The following is a 19,396-nucleotide window of genomic DNA, read 5'->3' as shown; positions in this document are numbered from 1 at the left end:
TATGTGTCTTGGCGTGTTTCTCCTTGGATTTATCCTGTATGAGACTCTCTGCACTTCCTGGACTTGATTGACTACTTCCTTTCCCATGTGAGGGAAGTTTTCAACTATAATCTCTTCAAATATTTTCTCAGTCCCTTTCTTTTGCTCTTATTCTTCTGGGACCCCTATAATTCAAATGTTGGTGCACTTAATGTTGTCCCAGAGGTCTCTGAGACTGTCCTCAATTCCTTTCATTCTTTTTTCTTTATTTTGCTCTGCAGTAGTTATTTCCACTATTTTATCTTCTAGGTCAGTTATCCATTCTTCTGCCTCAGTTATTCTGCTATTGATTCCTTCTAGAGAATTTTTAATTTCATTTCTTGTGTTGTTCATCATTGTTTGTTTGCTCTTTAGTTCTTATAGGTCCTTGTTAAACGTTTCTTGTATTTTCTCTATTTTATACCCAAGATTTTGGATCATCTTTACTATCATTACTCTGGATTCTTTTTCAGGTAGACTGCCTATCTCCTCTTCATTTGTTTGGTCTGGTGGGTTTTACCTTGCTCCTTCATCTGATGCATATTGCTCTGTCTTCTCATTTTGCTTAACTTACTGTGTTTGGGGTCTCCTTTTTGCAGGCTGCAGGTTCATAGTTCCCGTTGTTTTTGGTGTCTGACCACAGTGGGTGAGGTTTGTTCAGTGGCTTGTGGAGGCTTCCTGGTGGAGGCGACTTGTGCCTGTGTTCTGGTGGATGAGGCTGGATCTTGTCTTTCTGGTGGGCAAGGCCACGTCTGGTAGTGTGTTTTGGAATGTCTGTGAACTTAGTATGATTTTAGGCAGCCTCTCTGCTAATGTGTAGGGTTGTGTTCTGTCTTGCTAGCTGTTTGGCATGGGGTGTCCAGCGCTGAAACTTGCTGCCCATTGAGTGGAGCTGGGTCTTAGCAATGAGACGGAGATCTCTGGGAGAGCTCTCACCAATTGATATTACTTGGGGCCAGGAGGTCTCTGGTGGTGCAATGTCCTGAACTTGGCTCTCACACCTCAGAGGCTCAGGCCTGACACCAGGCCGGAGCACCAAGATCCTGTTGGCCACACAGCTCAGAAGAAAAGGGAGTAAAAAAGAAAGAAAAAAAAATTAAAATATTAAAAAAAATAATTAAAAGAAAAAAAATTAAAAAAGAAGAGTGCAACCAAACCAATAAACAAATCCACCAATGATAACAAGCACTAAAAACTAAACAAAGATAAACATAAAGATCAGAAACAAGTCATTCGCAGACAGCAAACCCCAAGTCTGCATTTGCTCCCAAAGTCCACCGCCTCAATTTTGGGATGATTCGGTGTCTAGTCAGGTATTCCACAGATGCAGGTACATCAAGTTTATTGTGGAGATTTAATCCGCTGCTCCTGAGGCTGCACAGAGAAATTTCCATTTCTCTTCTTTGTTCGCACAGCTCCTGGGGTTCAGCTTTGGATTTGACTTCACCTCTGCATGTAGGTTTCCCTCAGGCATCTTTTCCCACCTAGACAGGAGGGGGTTAAAGCAGCGGCCGATTAAGGTACTGTTGCCCACTCAGGCCAGGAGTTGGGAGGGGTACGGTAGTCATAACTGGAATGCGGTATGAGCCTGCAGCAGCAGAGGCTGGTATGACGTTGCAACAGCCTGAGGCGTGCCGTGTGTTCTCCTGGGGAAGTTGTCCCTGGATCACGGGACCCTGGCAGTGGCAGGCTGCACAGGCTTCCGGGAGGGGAGGTGTGGACAGTGACCTGTGCTTGCACACAGGCTTCTTGGTAGAAGCAGCGGCAGCCTTAGCGTCTCATGCCCGTCTCTGGGGTCCGCGCTGATAGCCGCCGCTCGTGCCCGTCTCTGGAGCTCGTTTAGGCAGCGCTCTTTTTTTTTATTTTTTATTTTTAACATCTTTATTGGAGTATAATTGCTTTACAATGGTGTGTTAGTTTCTGCTTTATAACAAAGTGAATCAGTTATACATATACATATGTTTCCATAGCTCTTCCCTCTTGCATCTCCCTCCCTCCCACCCCTCTAGGTGGTCACAAAACACCGAGCTGATCTCCCTGTGCCATGGGGCTACTTCCCACTAGCTATCTATTTTACGTTTGGTAGTGTATATATGTCCATGCCACTCTCTCAATTCGTCCCAGCTTACCCTTCCCCCTCCCCATATCCTCAAGTCTATGCTCTAGTAGGTCTGTGTCTTTATTTCCGTCTTGCCCCTAGGTTCTTCATGACCTTTTTTTTTTCCCCTTAGATTCCATATATATGTGTTAGCGTACGGTATTTGTTTTTCTCTTTCTGACTTACTTCACTCTGTATGACAGACTCTAGGTCCATCCACCTCACTACAAATAACTCAATTTCGTTTCTTTTTATGGCTGAGTAATATTCCATTGTATATATGTGCCACATCTTCTTTACCCATTCATCTGTTGATGGACACATAGGTTGCTTCCATGTCCTGGCTATTGTAAATAGAGCTGCAATGAACATTTTAGTACATGATTCTTTTTGAATTATGGTTTTCTCAGGGTATATGCCCAGTAGTGGGATTGCTGGGTTGAATGGTAGTTCTATTTGTAGTTTTTTAAGGAACCTCCGTACTGTTCTCCATAGTGGCTGTATCAACTTACATTCCCACCAACAGTGCAAGAGTGTTCCCTTTTCTCCACACCCTCTCCAGCATTAATTGTTTCTAGATTTTGTTTTTTTTTTTTTTTTTTTTTTGGTATGCGGGCCTCTCACTGTTGTGGCCTCTCTCGTTCCGGACGCGCAGGCTCAGCGGCCATGGCTCACGGGCCCAGCTGCTCCGCGGCACGTGGGATCTTCCCGGACCGGGGCACCAACCCACGTCCCCTGTATCGGCAGGCGGACTCTCAACCACTGCGCCACCAGGGAAGCCCTGTTTCTAGATTTTTTGATGATGGCCATTCTGACCGGTGTGAGATGCTATCTCATTGTAGTTTTGATTTGCATTTCTCTAATGATTAATGATGTTGAGCATTCTTTCATGTGTTTGTTGGCAATCTGTATATCTTTTTTGGAGAAGTGTTTATTTAGGTCTTCTGCCCATTTTTGGATTGGGTTGTTTGGTTTTTGTTATTGAGCTGCATGAGCTGCTTGTAAATTTTGGAGATTAATCCTTTGCCAGTTGCTTCATTTGCAAATATTTTCTCCCATTCTGAGGGTTGTCTTTTGGTCTTGTTTATGGTTTCTTTTGCTGGACAGGTACATGTAAAAGTATGAGATTAGAACACTCCCTAACACCATACACAAAAGTAAACTAAAAATGGATTAAAGACCTAAATGTAAGGCCAGACACCATCAAACTCTTAGAGGAAAACATAGGCAGAACACTCCATGACATAAATCACAGCAAGATCCTTTTTGACACACCTCCTAGAGAAATGGAAATAAAAACAAAAATAAACAAATGGGACCTAATGAAACTTCAAAGCTTTTGCACAGCATAGGTGACGCTCTTAATCCCCTTTCCTCGAGTACCACGGAAACAAAGAGGCAAGAAAAAGTCTCTTGCCTCTGGCAGCTCCAGACCTTTTCCCAGACTCCCTCCTGGCTAGCTGTGGCGCACTAGCCCCTTCAGACTGTGTTCACGCAGCCAACCCCAGTCCTCTCCCTGGGATCCGACCTCCGAAACCAAGCCTCAGCTCCCAGCCCCTGCCCGCAGCGGCGGGTGAGCAGACAAACCTCTCGGGCTGGTGAGTGCTGGTTGGCACCAATCTTCTGTGCGGGAATCTCTCCGCTTTGCCTTCCACAACCCTGTTGCTGCGCTCTCCTCCGTAGCTCCGCATGCAAAGGCGATCCTAGTGTGTGGAAATCTTTCCTCCTTGACACCTCCCTCTCACTGGTGCAGGTTCCGTCCCTATTCTTTTGTCTCTGTTTATTCTTTTTTCTTTTGCCCTAGCCAGGTACGTGGGGAGTTTCTTGTCTTTTGGGAAGTCCGAGGTCTTCTGCCAGCATTCAGTAGGTGTTCTGTAGGAGTTGTTCCACATGCAGATGTATTTTTGATGTATTTGTGGGGAGGAAGGTCATCTCCGCGTCTTACTCCTCCACCATCTTGAAGGTTCCCTTCATTCCTTTTTATGGCTGAGTAGTATTCCATTGTATGAATGGACCACACTTTGTTTATTCATTCACCCATTGATGGATGTTGGGTAGTTTTGTTACAGCAGAGGGTTAACTAGTTATGAACAGAGAAATGGGGGCAGGGGCCAGGTGGTGGGAAATCACAAACCTTGTAAACATCGGGGATCCGTATCCAGACCAAGGAAAGCAGGAACCTCCAGACTGACAGGAAAGCACACATTTTGAGTGATAAGTGTCTGAGTAGCAGACAAAGAAAGGGGGAAAGAGCGAATCTCCTGCATCCGAATGTAACCTTTTGCTCATTATGCTCTCATTACAATAAAATTAGCCTTATGGATAAGAAGTACCCATCATGCACCAACACCACAACATTTCTGATCTAAGCTAAATAAGCGACGAAAATCCCTCCTCCCCTCGGGAAGATGGAGCTGGGATCAAAATCAGGGAATATGACCCCCAAACTCCTCCTTCCCCAGTGAATATTCTGCCCCTTCATTTGTATGTCCCTCATAACTGGCTTGCCACCTGTCTGCCCGTTCTCCCTCTGAGACCATATCCTTCCTTCAATAAACTCTCACTTAACTTTCTTTACCTTTCTGCTTCGTCTCCGAATTCTTTTGCGATGAAGAAAGAACCTTAAATTCACCGGGAACGGTTTACACCTTTGGGCTACTGTGAATTGTGCTGCTATGAACATTGGCTTACAAGTCTCTGTCGGAGCCCCTGTTTTCAGTTGTTTTGGGTACATTCCTAGGACGAGGATTGCCGGGTCATGCAGCTATTTCTTCCACATTTTAGCTATCGTAAATAATGCTGCTGTGAAATAGAGGCATTCGTAGAGAACAAACGTATGGACACCAAGGGGGGAAAAGGGGGTGGGATGAATTGGGAGTTTGGGATTGACATATATACACTAACTAATATGTATAAAATGGATAACTAATGAGAACCTGCTCTATAGCACAGGAAACTCGACTTTGCTGTACAGTAGACACTAACACAACATTGTAAAACAACTATACCCCATTTAAAAAAAATAATGCTGCTATGAACGTGGGTGTACAAATATCTCTTCAAGACACTGCTTTCACTTCCTTTGGGTATATATACGCAGAAGTAGAATTGCTGGGTCATCTGGTAATTCTATCTTTAATTCTATTTGCTACAGTGGCTGTACCAATTTCCATTTCCACCGGCCGTGCACAAGGGTTCCAATTTCTCCATATTCTCACTAACACTTGCCATCTGTCTTTTTTATTATGGCCATATTAATGGGGGTGAAGTGGTATCTCACTGTGGTTTTGACTTGCATTTCCATGATGAATAATCATTTTGAGCATCTTTTATGTTCCAAATATTTTAGAACTTGCATATCTATTGGTAAAATATATTTGAGCACATACCCCCACTATACATATATTTATTTAAAAGCTAAATATCACACCATGGTAGTAGCACAATCAACATAAAACATGTCTCCCAAATGTAAGTTAAAAGGAGAAGCTATTAGGATGAATAAACTTTTGGTTGTTTCCAAACCACCCTAACAGTAACACTAATAGTAGTTAATACTTCAAGCTACCCTGAGGCAGAGTTCATGATTAAGGGTCATGGATAGAAATCCTTAACACAAATATGCTTTTTGACAGTTGAAGAATGTTTGACTATTTCTAATCACAACTGATTTCTTTGTCTAACATAGAGGATAGACATTTTAGGGGTCAATGTGTCTCCACCAACATTTTTTGATTGGCATTAGGGTCAACCTGTGGTCTTTTATGTCACAGGAGTTATTTTTGATGACTGACTGAGAGAAACATAGATAATACAACCTGTAGGTCTACCAATCTTGGCACATGGAAACTGTGTTATTCATACCAAAATCAGCTGAAAGCTAGAGTCACTCTAGCAAAATAGAGAATGTTAGTAAAGTTCATATTATTTTTTTTAAAAATTTATTCATTTATTTTGGCTGCGTTGGGCCTTCGTTGCTGTGCGTGGGCTTTCTCTAGTTGGGGCGAGCGGGGGCTACTCTTCGTTGCAGTGCACGGGCTTCTCATTGACGTGGCTTCTCTTGTTGAGGAGCACGGGCTCTAGGTGCACGGGCTTCAGAAGTTGTGGTGCGCAGGCTCAGTAGCTGCGGCTTGCGAGCTCTAGAGCGCAGGCTTAGTAGTTGTGGCACAAGGGCTTAATTGCTCCGTGGCATGTGGGATCTTCCCGGACCAGGGATCGAACCCGTGTCCCCTGCATTGGCAGGCAGATTCTTAACTGCTGCATCACCAGGGAAGCCCTATTTTTATTTTTTAAAAGCTTTTTATTTTGAAATAATTTTAGACCCACATGAAGTGGAAAGCATAATACAGAGAGGTCCAGTGTATCCTTCACTCACCTTCCCCCAATAAAAACTTTTTACAGGGTTTCCCTGGTGGCGCAGTGTTTGAGAGTCTGCCTGCTGATGCAGGGGACACGGGTTCGTGCCCCGGTCCAGGAAGATCGCGGCTACTGGGCCAGTGAGCCATGGCCGTTGAGCCTGCGCGTCCGGAGCCTGTGCTCCACAACCGGAGAGGCCACAACAGTGAGAGGCCTGCATACCGCAAAGAAAACAAACAAACAAACAAAACAACAACAACAAAAAAACACCTTACAATTATATGATTATATATATTTATATATAATCAATTTAAATATAATTATGCATTATGTACTTACATATAAATATTATGTGTAGTTACATGATTATAGACAATTATAGAAACCGGGACATTAACATCGACACTATTAACTAAAAACCTTATTTGGAGTTCACCAATTATAATATTCACTCAATTGCTTTGAAACATTCTGTGAAATTTTGTCACTTGTGTAGATTCATGTAACCACACCACAATCAGGATACAGAACAGTTCCATCACCCAGAGAAACTTCCTCATGCTGCCCCTTTGTAGTCAACACTCCCACCCTTTCCTAACTCTTGGCAACCATAATCTGGCAGTCATAACCCCCACAATTCTGTCATTCCGAGAATGTTATGTAAATAATATTATACGGCATGCGACCTTTTGAGATTGGTTTCTTTTACCCTAGAGGACCATCCAGGCTGTCATATGTTATCAATAGTCCGTTCCTTTTTAGTGCTGAGTAGTGTTCCATTGTATGGATGAACTGCTGTTTGTACAGACATTCACCAGTTTAAGGACATTTAAGTTGTTTCCAGCTTTTGGCTATTACAAATAAAGCCACTCTGAATATTCATGTACACAGGTATTCATTTCTCCAGGGTAAATACCTAGGAGTAAGATTGCTGGGTTATCTGGTAAGTGTAAGTTTATAAGAAGCTGTCAAACTCTTTTCCGTACCGTTTTGCATTCCCGCCAGTAATGTATGAGAGTTCTGGTTACTCTGCATCCTTGTTAACACTTGCTCTTGTCAGTGGTTTTTTTTTAGCCATTCTGATATGTGTGCAGTGGCATCTTATTGTGGCCTTAATTTTTATTTCGCTAATGGCTAATGATGTTGAACATCTTTCAGGTCCTTCTTTGTATATCCTCTTTGGTGAAGTGTACAAGTGTTCATGTCTTTTGTCCATTCTCTAATTACTGTTATTTAAAAAGTTTTTGGAAGATAAAAATGAATGTAAATGAAAGTTCTTCGGTTTTCCTACATTCAGGGCCAGTATACAACACAATTCCCCAGCATTATGGTACATCTGCAGGAATTCTTGCAAACGCAGCCCTCCAAACCCACAAATAACTTTCCAACTTAATGACATTTTGCAGGAATGTTAAAGACAAGAATGAATGAAGTTGACATCCTGTTAGTTTAAAAGACAGTTCGGTCAAATATTTATTGATTTTGATTTTTCAGCCTTGCTTTTATGTTTTCCATCATCAAACTGTGCCGTTTAAAATTTTTTCTCCCAGTTCTTGGAGCATTTTCCAAGACTTCTGGAAAACGTACATGCGCAGCGGTGTACTGGCGTCCCCCAGCGTCCGAACTGGGAAACACACCCTGTGAGGGTGCAGATCATCCCCTACGTGGCGTTGCAGAAAAGTGAACCTACAGCCATGATGGCTTCCCAGCTACCCTGACTCTTCTCCCATAGTTGTTCCGTCTCCATGAAACCCAAACTCTGACTAGAAGGAAGTGTCCTTCCCTCCCGACACTGCATTCCTTTCACACGCCTGTCTGCCTTTGCACCGAAAGTTCCCTCTCCATTCTTTTATTTATTCATTTAATTGTATTTCTAAACGGGTTTGATTGAGGTATCATCTACATACAATAAATGACACAAATTTAGAGTGTACAATTAGATAAGTTTTGACATACAAATACATCCACGAAATTATCACTTTTAAAATAATAATTTAAAATACGTAAAATATAAATAATATAAAATTAAAATAATTTCAACCTGCAGAACAGTTGTGAGAATATTACACAGAAACTGTTTGCATCCTTTTTTCCAGTTTCTCCAATTGTTAACCTTTTTTCTTTTCTTCACGTTTTAAAATTGCTCCATCTCTCTATATAGACATACATTTTTTTTTCCTTGAACCACTTGAGAGTGTTTCAGACATAATGCCCCTTTACCCCTGAATACTTTTACTGCATATTTCCTAAGAACAAGGGTATTCTCTTGAAAACTACAGTAAATTTATCAAGTCCTAAAAATTAATCATTGACACAATTTTTTTGTCTAATAGATAATCTAGATTCCAATGTCTCCAACTGTCCCCAAAATGTCTATAATTTATAGCAATATTTTTTTCTCTGATCCAAGATCTGGTCCAGGATCAGGTGTATCTAGTTGTCATGTTTCTTTTGTCTCCTTTCATCCAAACCTTTTCTTGGTTCCTCAACTTTTCTTAGTCTTTCATGACATCGAACATTTAAAAATATATTTAATTTTTTATTACAAAACTTTCTAATGGATACAAACACTGAGAGAGTTTTACAATGAGCCTCGATATGCCTCACCCAAATTCAACAGTTCTCAAATTTTTAAGGACACTTTTGATTACATTTGGATCCATTTGGATAATCCAGGATAATCTCCTTATTTTAAGGTCAGCTGGTTCGCAAACAATTTCACCTTCAATCTTAATTCCTCTTTGTCACGTAACCTAGTCTATTCACAGGCTTTGAGGGTTACAGTGTGGGCATCTTTGGGGGAGGGCATTATTCCGCTTATCCAAGACTCAGAAACTCAACAGATTCTGATACCATGGTATTTTTTGATTTCCAAAGTCACACCAAAACTCTCTTTACTGAAACACAGAAACCAAATAGATATGGATAACAAGAGACATCTTACTGATGTCTCTGATCTGGGAGAATACGGTTTCACACCAAAATAGTCACAAACTTTTACGAATTTATATTACAGAAACCTGGGGAATATGTGTGGGGAGCAAGTCTAAATGTTCTGTATCAAGGAAGAGAGAAGACAGTGTCGGATGAGCCTGCATTTATTTATGTGAATGCAATTATCAGAAATTCTGAGTTCAAGTAGCTAGGAATCATTCTAATAGTTTGGTTAACAGAAACTTGGACACCACTGTGATGTACATTTAATAAGACTGAAATTCAGGAACTTGGTATGACATAAAGGTAAGAATCAAAGAACATATGGAAACAGAAAAGGTAAAGTATGTTTATTATGTGCAACCTTCCCACTCCGCATCATTGCTCTAAGCCCCCAGGAGGTTTCATAGAATACCCCCACCATTAGGAATTGAGAAATGCCTTGGTAATGATGGCTTGAGCATCTTTGAAAAGCTCTGTGGGCTGGGAGTATGCTTTCATTGCAAAGTGATTACTGATTTTAACGTTGTATTAAATATTTCCTGTACATGTATTTAGAACCACATTAGACAGTGTCATGATTTTTGCATCAACCATCAAACAACTTAGATGACCCATGGGGAGAAGGAAAGTATATTATATTTCCTTATATTATTCTTACCAGGTTTTTTTATTTTTGGAATATTTATTTATTTGGCTGTGCCGGGTCTTAGTTGCAGCACACGGAAGCTTCATTGCCCCGTTCAGGATCTTCGTTGCGGCATGCAAACTTAGTTGTGGCATGTGGGATCTAGTTCCCTGACCAGGGATCGAACCTGGGCCCCCTGCATTGGAAGTGTGGAGTCAGCCACTAGACCACCAGGGAGGTCCCTCTTACCAGGTTCTTTCTCTTTGATGTTCCAAGTTTCCTTTAACAAAATCATTTCCTTTGTTTTTTCATTTACACATTTTCTAATTTGCTATTTTCTTTTCTCTAGGCTGGGGAAGCAGGTAACAATAGCCATGATAATAATGCTATTATTTATTGTGTGTTTTATGTGTGCTGTACAGCGTTAGGGACTTTTATATCTGATCTCTAACTCTGGAGCTTTTATACAAACACACTCACTTTACAAACGAGGAGACTGAGGCTTCAGGAATATCAGTAATTTGTTTAAGAGAACTACGATTGTTAGAATCATAACTAAAATAAGAACTGATGACCTGAGTGAAAGTTGGAAATCCTACCCGTAAAAAGTTTGCATGATTTTCATTACAAAGACCTTGTAGCATCTATCTTTTTTTCTTGGCCGTGCCGCAAGTGGCTTATGGGATCTTAGTTCCCCAACCAGGGATTGAACCTGGGCTCATGGCAGTGAAAGTACCGAGTCTTAGAGTCCCAACCACTGGACTGCCAGGGAATTCCCCTATCTTTTAAAATTTTTATTGAAGTATAGTTGATTTACAATGTTGTGTTCATTTCTCATGTACCACAAAGTGATTGAGTTATACATATATATATATTCTTTTTAATATTATTTTCCATTATGGTTTATCTCAGGATACTGAATATAGTTCTCTGTGCAGGACTTTGTTGTTTATCCATTTTATATGTAATAGTTTGCATCTGCTAATCCCAAAACTCCCAGTCCACCTACCCCCACACCGGCAACCACAAGTCTGTTCTCTATGTCTGTGAGTCTGTTTCTCTTTCATAGGTATGTTCATTTGTGTCATATTTTAGATTCCACATATAAGTGATATCATATGTTATTTGTCTTTCTCTTTCTGACTTACTTCACTTCGTATGATAATCTCTAGTTCCATGCATGTTGCTGCAAATGGCATTATTTTGTTCTTTTTTATGGCTGAGTAGTATTCCATTGTATACATGTACAACATCTTCTTTCTCCATTCATCTGCTGATGGACATTTAGGTTGTTTCCATGTCTTAGTTATTGTGAATAGTGCTGCTATGAACATAGGGGTGCATGTATCTTTTTGAACTATAGTTTTGTCTGGATATATGCCCAGGAGTGGGATTGCTGTGTCATACGATAATTATATTTCTAGTTTTTTTAGGAACCTCTATGCTGTTTTCCATAGTGGTGCAGCATCTATCTTAACTACTTAGCAGCATTTTATTTTTTCATTCTTGCTGGTGCAAACAAGTGGTGTTGGTACCCTTTGATGAGGGTACTCAGATGAAGTACCCTCATCTGAGGGTACGTTTGTCTAAATGTATCTCTGTGAATACACGTGTACAGCACGCACACATATACAGAATGCATTTTCCTTTGGGTTCAGAGAACTTCCTTTAGATATTCTTTTAGAGTAGGTCTGCTAGAGATAAATTTTCTTAGTTTTCCTTCATCTGAGAATGTCTTAATTTCCCCTCTATTCCTGAAGGATATTCTGCTGGATTGACAGTTCTTTTCTTTCAGCATCTGAACAAATATTGTGCCATTTCCTTGAGTGTTGCCTCATGGTTTCTGATGGGAAATCCACTCTCACTCTAATTGCTTTCCCCCTATAGATAAGGTATAATTTTTCTGACTAGTCTCAAGATTTTTTCTTTAGTTTCCAGAAGTTTAATTATGATGTATCTTGGCTTGGATTTCTTTAGGTTTATTCGTTTTGGGGTTCACTGAGCTTCAGTTTCTAGGCTTTGTCTCTTGCCATATTTGGGAAGATTTTAGCTGTTACTTCCTCAAGTGTTTCTTTTAAGTCCTGCTGGACTAAAACCTGGCAGACTCCAGAACTCCTGCTCTTTCTTTATGTTTCCTCCTGTTCTACCTCTCTCCCCACTTACCTAGCAGGTGAGCTGTGATATCAGGCACTAAGCTGAAGGTGGTACATATATCTCTGCTTTCTGGGTCTGGAGATATCTACTGAGTGGCAAGCTGGGTTGCATGGAGAATGGGGTCTTGGGCTTTGAGTGATGGGAAAGCAGGTCTGAGGTCTCTCAGGAAAGACCTTTAGCATTTATACCCCAGCCCCTGCATGCTGGGCTGAGTCCCCAAATGCTTTGTTAGGGATACAGATGCCAAATAATGTTTGCTGCAAATGAAACCACTCCTGGATGTAGCCTCTTGGGGAAAGAGAGCAACACTCATTCTTTCTGTCTTTTTTCTTTTCCTCCACTTCTGCTAAGCCTGCAGTAGTGAGAGACCCTTATCTCTGAGGCACTTATCTTGGGGACAAACTGCCTCAAGGGCCCTAGAAATGGCAGAATTCCTTTGGCGCTTCTGGGTCATTGGTGGCAAATCAATAGTGTCCTTCTCCTGGTCAAAATCTCACCATGGCTCCCATCCTTAGATAGGATCTCTACAACTTTTTGACACAGACTTTTACAAGTAAAAGCATTTGAACCACATATTTATGCTTACTCATAAATTATGTACCTCTACTACAGAGATCATATTAAATATTTTATAAACCATATCCTGTAAATATTAATTTACAAAAGGAAGAATGAAATAAATCTTATTTAGATGGATTTATAATTATGGGGGCTTCATAGTATTCTTAGCTTATACCTCAAGGCATATATCATGGCTAATGTACTGCATAAAAATCTGCATATCTGATTGTCTTTTTGACGTTTTTGAAGTTTTTTGGGGGGTGGGGTGGGGGCTGAATTCTGTCCCAGCTGTTTCAGTTACCAATTGCTGTGTAACAAATAACCCCAAAAGTTAGTGGATTAAAACAACAACAGCATTTAGTTTACTTATTTTTTAATTTTTATTTTATTTATTTATTTTTGGCATATTGGGTCTTTGTTGCTGTGCGCAGGCTTTCTTTAGCTGCGGTAAGTGGGGGCTACTCTTTGCTGTGGTGCATGGGCTTCTCACTGCGGTGGCTTCTCTTGCTGCAGAGCACGGGCTCTAGGTGCATGGGCTTCAGTAATTGTGGCACAAAGGCTCAGTAGTTGTGGCGCACGGGCTTAGTTGCTCTGTGGCTTGTGGGATCTTCCTGGACCAGGGCTGGAAACCATGTCCCCTGCACTGGCACATGGATTCTTAACCACTGTGCCACCAGGGAAGTCCCCAACATTTATTTTACTTATGAATCTCTTTCTTATTTTTATTTCTTTTTCTCTTTCTTATTTTTTTTTACTTGTTCAATAAGATTATTAATATCTTTATCTGAAAAATCTTCATAAAAACTGTGGTTTGGTTTATTAACTCTCAGCAGCCCTTTCCTGAGCTCTAAGGAAGCTTGCCTTCTTCTGAGCTACTCGATCTTTCTCCTGCGCAAGTGACATTTTGGGACGGTTCCACCTCTTCTTTTTAACTTCTTTCTTAGGCTTCTTCTCATACATGGATTCTCTTGTATTGCAGCCTGAGCTTTCTTATACATCTCCTCCATCATTTCTGGAGTTACTTTGTTCTTTATGTATAGAGAGAATTGTTTTTTGTAAGCATCTTCATCTCCTTCAATCAGGTAATGCATATAATCTGCTACGTTTGGCCCCATGATATGCTTTCAGTGTACGTCAGCATTGAAGTCTTTGCTTTCTTTTTTTTTTTTTAACATCTTTATTGGGGTATAATTGCTTTACAATGGTGTGTTAGTTTCTGCTTTATAACAAAGTGAATCAGTTATACATATACATATGTTCCCATATCTCTTCCTTCTTGCGTCTCCCTCCTTCCCACCTTCCCTATCCCACCTCTCCAGGCGGTCACAAAGCACCGAGCCGATATCCCTGTGCCATGCGGCTGCTTCCCACTAGCTATCTACCTTAGGTTTGTTAGTGTATATATGTCCATGCCTCTCTCTCGCCCTGTCACAGCTCATCCATCCCCCTCCCCATATCCTCAAGTCCGTTCTCCAGTAGGTCTGTGTCTTTATTCCTGTCTTACCCCTAGGTTCTTCATGACATTTTTTCCCTTAAATTCCATATATATGTGTTAGCATACAGTATTTGTTTTTCTCTTTCTGACTTACTTCACTCTGTATGACAGACTCTAGGTCTATCCACCTCATTACAAATAGCTCAATTTCGTTTCTTTTTATGGCTGAGCAATATTCCATTGTATATATGTGCCACATCTTCTTTATCCATTCATCCGATGATGGGCATTTAGGTTGTTTCCATGTCCTGGCTATTGTAAATAGAGCTGCAATGAACATTTTGGTACATGACTCTTTTTGAATTACAGTTTTCTCAGGGTATTTGTCCAGTAGTGGGATTGCTAGGTCGTATGGTAGTTCTATTTGCAGTTTTTGAAGGAACCTCCATACTGTTCTCCATAGTGGCTGTATCAATTTACATTCCCACCAGCAGTGCAAGAGTGTTCCCTTTTCTCCACACCCTCTCCAGCATTTATTGTTTGTAGATTTTTTGATAATGGCCATTCTGACCCGTGTGAGATGATATCTCATTGTAGTTTTGATTTGCATTTCTCTAATGATTAATGATATTGAGCATTCTTTCACAAAATTAATGCAAAGAAATCTCTGGCATTCCTATACACTAATGATGAAAAATCTGAAAGTGAAATTAAGAAAACATTCCCATTTACCATTGCAACAAAAAGAATAAAATATCTAGGAATAGGGCTTCCCTGGTGGCGCAGTGGTTGAGAGTCTGCCTGCCGATGCAGGGGACACGGGTTCATGCCCCGGTCTGGGAAGATCCCACATGCCGTGGAGCGGCTGGGTCCATGAGCCATGACTGCTGAGCCTGCACGTCCGGAGCCTGTGCTCTGCAACGGGAGAGGCCACAACAGTGAGAGGCCCGCGAAAAAAAATCTAGGAATAAACCTACCTAAGAAGGCAAAAGACCTGTATGCAAAAAATTATAAGACACTGATGAAAGAAATTAAACATGATACAAATAGATGGAGAGATATACCATGTTGTTGGTTTGGAAGAATCAAGAATTGTGAAAATGACTCTACTACCCAAAGCAATCTATATGTTCAATGCAATCCCTATCAAACTAGCACTGGCATTTTTCACAGAACTAGAACAAAAAATCTCACAATTTGTATGGAAACACAAAAGACCCTGAATAGCCAAAGCAATCTTGAGAAAGAAAAACGGAGCTGGAGGAATCAGGCTCCCCGACTTCAGGCTATACTACAAAGCTACAGTAATCAAGACAGTATGGTACTGGCACAAAAACAGAAATATAGATCAAAGGAACAGGATAGAAAGCCCAGAGAAAAACCCACGCACATACGGTCCTTTTACCTTTGATAAACGTGGCAAGAATATACAGTGGAGAAAAGACAGCCTCTTCAATAAGTGGTGCTGGGAAAACTGGACAGCTACATGTAAAAGTTAGAACATTCCCTAAGACCATACACAAAAATAAACTCAAAATGAATTAAAGACCTAAATGTACGGCCAGACACCATCAAACTCATAGAGGAAAACGTAGGCAGAACATTCTATCACATAAATCACAGCAAGATCCTTTTTGACCCACCTCCTAGAGAAATGGAAATAAAAACAAAAATAAACAAATGGGACTTAATGAAACTTAAAAGCTTTTGTACAGTAAAGGAAACCATAAACAAGATGAAAAGACAACCCTCAGAATGGGAAAAAATATTTTCAAATGAAGCAACTGACAAAGGATTAATCTCCAAAACATACAAGCAACTCTTGAAGCTCAATATCAAAAAAACAAACAACCCAATCCAAAAATGGGCAGAAGACCTAAATAGACATTTCTCCAAAGAAGATATACAGAATGGCAACAAGTACATGAAAGAATGCTCAACATCATTAATCATTAGAGAAATGCAAATCAAAACTACAATGAGATAGCATCTCACACCAGTCAGAATGGCCATCATCAAAAAATCTACAAACAATAAATGCTAGAGAGGGTGTGGAGAAAAGGGAACTCTCTTGCACTGTTGGTGGGAATGTAAATTGATATAGCCGCTATGTAGAACAGTATGGAGGTTCCTTAAAACACTAAAAATAGAACTACCATATGACCCAGCAATCCCACTACTGGGCATATACCCTGAGAAAACCATAATTCAAATAGAGTCATGTACCAAAATGTTCATTGCAGCTCTATTTACAATAGCCAGGATATGGAAGCAACCTAAGTGTCCATCAACAGATGAATGGATAAAGAAGATGTGGCACATATATACAATGGAATATTACTCAGCCATAAAAAAGGAACGAAACTGAGTTATTTGTAGTGAGGTGGATGGACCTAGAGATTGTCATACAGAGTGAAGTAAGTCAGAAATAGAAAAACAAATATCGTATGCTAACACATATATGGAATCTAAAAAAAGAAAAAAATCAGAAGAACCTAGGGGCAAGACGGGAATAAAGATGCGGACCTACTAGAGAATCGACTTGAGGATACAGGGAGGGGGGAAGGGTAAGCTGTGACAAAGTGAGAGAGTGGCATGGACATATATACACTACCAAACGTAAAATAGATAGCTAGTGGGAAGCAGCCGTATAGAACCGGGAGATCAGCTCGGTGCTTTGTGACCACCTATAGGGGTGGGATAGCGAGGGTGGGAGGGAGGAAGATGCAAGAGGGAAGAGATATGGGCCGTATGTGTATGTATAACTGATTCACTTTGTTATAAAGCAGAAGCTAACACACCATTGTAAAGCAATTATACTCCAATAAAGATGTTAAAAAGAAAAAAAAAATGAATGGTGACCAGCTCTACATGTCAAGACAGTGAATGTATATTATTATGGACAGAATAAATGCACTGGATTATGCAGCGGACAGGGACATGACATTGCCGTGATTTGGAAAGATTCCCAAATTCCTTCCCCACTTCCTACTTTCTCTGCTTGGTTGTTGATGATGACCAGATGAGCACACTCCTCAGCCCAGTGATTCTTGGCCTTGACCCAGAAGTCTTTGCTTGTAGAAAAGTTATATCAGGAGACACCAAATTCAAGAAAGTCCTTGGGGCAGACGTCTCAGGAGACTCCTTGGGGATGGGAAACAGGTCAGCTCTGCTGCGACTGGTAGCTGTGCTGGCCACTGAATCGAGCCTTCAGTCAGGCAAAATGGTTTGAATACAACCCACCTCCTGCATCCTTGACACTTTGCAATAGGGAGCACGCTAGCTTTCCATGTATCCATTCCAGAGATGGGCATTATCAGAAGGTAACATAATGCAATGTAGCATGCCTCAAACTTTGTGTTAACATCAACTATAACGGGGGCAGGGGGGAGGCATTGGTTAAAATGTCCATCACACACTGATATACTGCCAGGATTGGTACTGTTAACCGTGGTGAAGAAAACCCAATATCCGTCTCCCGAACCTTACTCCCCATCATCCAACTCTGTCCCCTGACTGCTTACCATTACCTGCCCACACATACTCCATCTGTTGCAACATTTCTCCCAAATGATGTCCCATTTACATCCAGCATCTGCCAGCTCTTGTAAGACTAACAGACTCATGAAGAAAAGCTGGTTAAGAACCAGGAAGGAGAAAAGTCTGATATGTGGGGGTGGGGGAAGGGAGTAATCCCATCATTCCTGTCAGCACTCACATTTGATGTCCAGTTGCTTCAGTTCATTCTGCAGCTGACATACGGACAGCAAGAGTGGGGGAAACAAAGTGATATGTTCTAGACCTTTGGACCACTTCTTGGTTCTTCCTCCCACCTTAAAAATCCTCCAGGCTGAGAGGGGGAAGATAGTTTACTTCTAAAATCCTGCTGACCAGGAATGCAACCCACCCACCCCTGCTACTCCTTCTCTACCCTAGCCCCGTAAGACCCATGTCTGTAGACTGAAGACTATGGGCCTGTTTCCTTCTGATCCCAATGGTCTGGTCACCTCACCCTTGGCAAGGACCAAACCAAGGATAATGAACAACAGAAGCAGCATCAAGGTCATTGCCAGGCAACAAGACTTCCAGAGCTCATCCCGGGGCAGCTTTTCATTCTGCTGAGCAGTGGGCAATGGGTCTAGGATCGATATACACAGACTCACAAGGGTGCTATGATAGTCAAAGCTTCTAGGACTGGGGAGTGAGGAGGTTGAATCACTCATCACTTTAGGGGTGAGATGGCAAATGACCATGAGAGTCCAGGAGGGGTCCCAAGGGTTATGAGGATCCTAAGCTTCCTCTACCCACTATCGGTCAAACTACTCAAGTGTACCTAGTACCCAGCACATGAGAGTGGATAAAGATACTTTACCCTGAGATTCTTGACTCACCTGATTACCTGGGCATGGGCAGAGATTCTCCCCCACTGGTGTGAGGTCTTGTGAAGCCTGCCACCCACTGTGCCTGCTCCATCACCAACAGGCCATTCACCTCAGAGAAAAGTTACTCAAACTTCTAAACTTCCATTTCTTCATCTACAAGCTGGGTGTAATAACAGACTTTAGCTGCCAGGGTGGTTCTGGTGATTAATTGTGTTCATATGAACACAATATATGCCACTTACTATGCCACCAGAAACTCTGTGTGTTATTATAGGACATTCAACCTCAGGCTTGAGAGTCTGGACTCTGGACAATAGGAGAATTCTTGCCATGGAACTCTTGTAAGACAAGAGACATATATTGAGTCACTACTGTGTGTCCAGCACTGTTATTAGGCCCTGGGGACCCAGAGGTGAATCACGCCCAGTCCCACATGCATAGCCCAGCAGCCAAAGCACGATGTGAAAGGCTGTGATGGAGACATCTACTGGTCACTAAGGGAAAATGTGGAGGAGGAAATGTTCACCCAGGGAATGAATTTTTTTTTTTTTTAAAGCATGGATCATTCTTTTTTTTTTTTTTAATTTTATTTATTTATTTATTTATGGCTGTGTTGGGTCTTCGTTTCTGTGCGAGGGCTTTCTCTAGTTGCGGCAAGTGGGGGCCACTCTTCATCGCGGTGCGCGGGCCTCTGACTATCGCGGCCTCTCTTGTTGCAGAGCACAGGCTCCAGACGCGCAGGCTCAGTAATCGTGGCTCACGGACCTAGTTGCTCCGCGGCATGTGGGATCTTCCCAGACCAGGGCTCGAACCCACGTCCCCTGCATTGG

The sequence above is a fragment of the Tursiops truncatus genome, chromosome 3, assembly GCF_011762595.2.
Source record: "Tursiops truncatus isolate mTurTru1 chromosome 3, mTurTru1.mat.Y, whole genome shotgun sequence".
Classification (NCBI taxonomy): domain Eukaryota; kingdom Metazoa; phylum Chordata; class Mammalia; order Artiodactyla; family Delphinidae; genus Tursiops; species Tursiops truncatus.
The sequence above is the reverse complement of the archived record's forward strand: the minus strand, read 5'-3'. Positions refer to the sequence as shown.